At 38.0% G+C, this 2,500-nt stretch overlaps 1 protein-coding gene across 1 annotated transcript in view; it reads right to left on the bottom strand.

Annotated features, from left to right (window-relative positions):
- The window catches only part of MGAT4C (MGAT4 family member C), a 248,749-nt gene extending 247,477 nt beyond the window's left edge, over window positions 1–1,272 (bottom strand). The window contains exon 1 of the mRNA XM_068272780.1: window positions 1,059–1,272. The gene's annotated coding sequence lies outside the window, so the exon portion shown is untranslated. The remainder of the gene's footprint in view (window positions 1–1,058) is intronic.
- Between the last annotated feature and the right edge of the window lie 1,228 nt (window positions 1,273–2,500).

The following is a 2,500-nucleotide window of genomic DNA, read 5'->3' as shown; positions in this document are numbered from 1 at the left end:
CACAGACCCTGCATATTATGCACATGATGATATCGGTTGTTGCACTGTCTCTGTCTTACTGCACTGTCTTAGCAAACAGGTGATAAAGTGTTTTGCAGAACTCTACCATTCTTACATGCTGCAAAGTATATAATATATAAAAAATAACAATAAATACTGATTTTCCTATATTATGGCCAATAAAGGCTTTTTGGGGGATGTAAGTTTATCTTCCAGATTCAGCTTGCTTAGTTACACTGATTATTGAGTCCCTCACCTAACACGCAGTGTACTCACTCAGTCAATTAAATCTCTTATTGTATCTGATTTGTCAGTGTCATTGTCACTGTTAATCTCCTAAATCCACATCAACTTTGAAACCAAAATATTGCTTTTCTGTTTTGTGAAATGAAGTGGATCAAGCATGCCTGTGGAAACACACAGACCTACCACGGCTTTACAGATCAACGTAGCTAAGCCTAAATTTTTAACGTAATTATAATTACATGGCAAATGCTACAGAGTTACATCTAGAAAACAAAGCTACACGTTAGCAGCAGCTTCTCTCCCACTCCTCCATACAATGTGCTCCATTGCTTATATTCATCCACTCTGAATTCCTCGAAAGGTGAACAAGGCTACTGCAACTTGTATGAGAACTTGAATAACTTATTACCCTGTAAATTTCAAATCATCACCATTGCAGACAGCTTATTATATTTATTGCTCCTATAACACACTCCATCACATCCTGCAAAAAAAATGCTATGCTTTTCCACACCAGTGGCTATATGTAAAGGCAGCCTATAGATTTAGGGCAAAAAGCATTTGTGAATAAGCCAAAGCACAGTACAATTCTGAAAATGCATAGTTCATTTAATCAAATGGCAGTAAAATCTGTGCTCTGCTAAAATGCAGATAAAGCCTGTTTAAATCAGCAGCAGAAAACTGCAAAATGCTGTAGCAAGCTAAGTCTTCCTAATACTAAAGCACTGGGATGTGCCAGCATTTTCCTCTGCACGTTACACACACATCAGCCAGTATATCTAGGAGAAGACAAAAAGAAAAACCTCTCTTACCATGCACAGAGAAAAGCTATTCGTTCAGCTAGATCCAAGACTGCTGTATCCAGACGGGCAGCATGAGTGATCCTTGGGCCTCACACAAAAGCGAGATAATTGGCTCTCAATGAAGAGATGTAAACATCCATCATAATAGCAATGGTGCTGAAGCTGAAAGCTACCTCAGCTGTTCTAGCTACTCTGTGAGATGATGTCACAAACATCATCTCGGTGTGCTCTCATTGGCTTTTGTTACCTGGAATAATATCTTAACCCTAAGCTTGCAGTAGCATTTCAAAAGGCGGATCACTGCTATAGTGCCTGCATATCTGAAAGGGGAAGAAGAACAGCACTGAAATGAAGAAGCTCAGATAAGAGCATTGAAACTACCTTGGAAATCACGTATCATATTTTCACATGCACACTAAAGAAAGACCTTGGGTTTTTGTTCATTACTCCTAAACATGTGATTTTCAGCTGTTGCACTTTATAGAATATGTCTACAATACAGATTTTTGTTTTATAGTGTCTTTGAAATGAATTTTTTTTATGCCTAGATAATAATAGATTTGCTCTTGAATTTTTCTATGGAGCATGAATAGCCAATGTGTCTCAAGGATGTAAGTGAAATATGAATGATAAATGACTAGACTAACAGTTTTTCATAGTGAATCTGGGTTACAAATATAGATGACCCATAAATGTAATTTTTTAATTTTGTTTTTCAGTTTGGATTCTGCCAAAGAAAGAATTTGTAGTAAAATGGACTAAGCTATATGTACATGCATACAAGTGGTGTGATGATGATGATGATTTAGGATTTATATAGCACCAACATCTTCTGCAGCACTGTACAGAGTATATTGTTTTGTCACCTGTCTCTCAGAGGGGATCACAATCTAATCCTACCCTAGTCATTTGTCTATGTATGTATCATGTAGTGTATAGTCTAGGGACAATTTAGTGGGAAGCCAATTAACTTATCAGAATGTTTTTGGGATATGAGAGGAAACCAGAGTCCCCGAAGGAAGCCCATGCAGACAGACAGGGAGAAAATACAAACTACGTGCAGATAGTGCCTTGGCTGGGATTTTAATCAGGGATCCAGTGCTGCAAGGCAAGAGTACTAACCACTACACTACATGTCCTTATGAACTTTTCTGTGCTTGTTAGCCACCACAGCACTGCACGGACATGGGCTTTACATAGATTTATAAATGAGGTTGGATTACTCAAGACAGATTCAGATACAATTGTTGGAAATTTTAGTGCTGTTGCCTTATTGACTACACCAACCAATCAGACTGATTTACCAAGACAGGTGTAAAAAAACGGAGACAAAAAGCGAGGAAGTTGTCCAAACCAACCAAACAGGTTTCGCAGGTAAATAAACCATAGATTCTTGATTGGTTGCCCAGGGCAACTGTTCTGATTTTTCTTTAGTTTCCTTTGCACTACTC

Source organism: Hyperolius riggenbachi, chromosome 3 (assembly GCF_040937935.1).
Source record: "Hyperolius riggenbachi isolate aHypRig1 chromosome 3, aHypRig1.pri, whole genome shotgun sequence".
Taxonomy (NCBI): domain Eukaryota; kingdom Metazoa; phylum Chordata; class Amphibia; order Anura; family Hyperoliidae; genus Hyperolius; species Hyperolius riggenbachi.
Note: the sequence above shows the minus strand (reverse complement) of the source record. Positions and strands in the feature narration are given on the sequence as shown.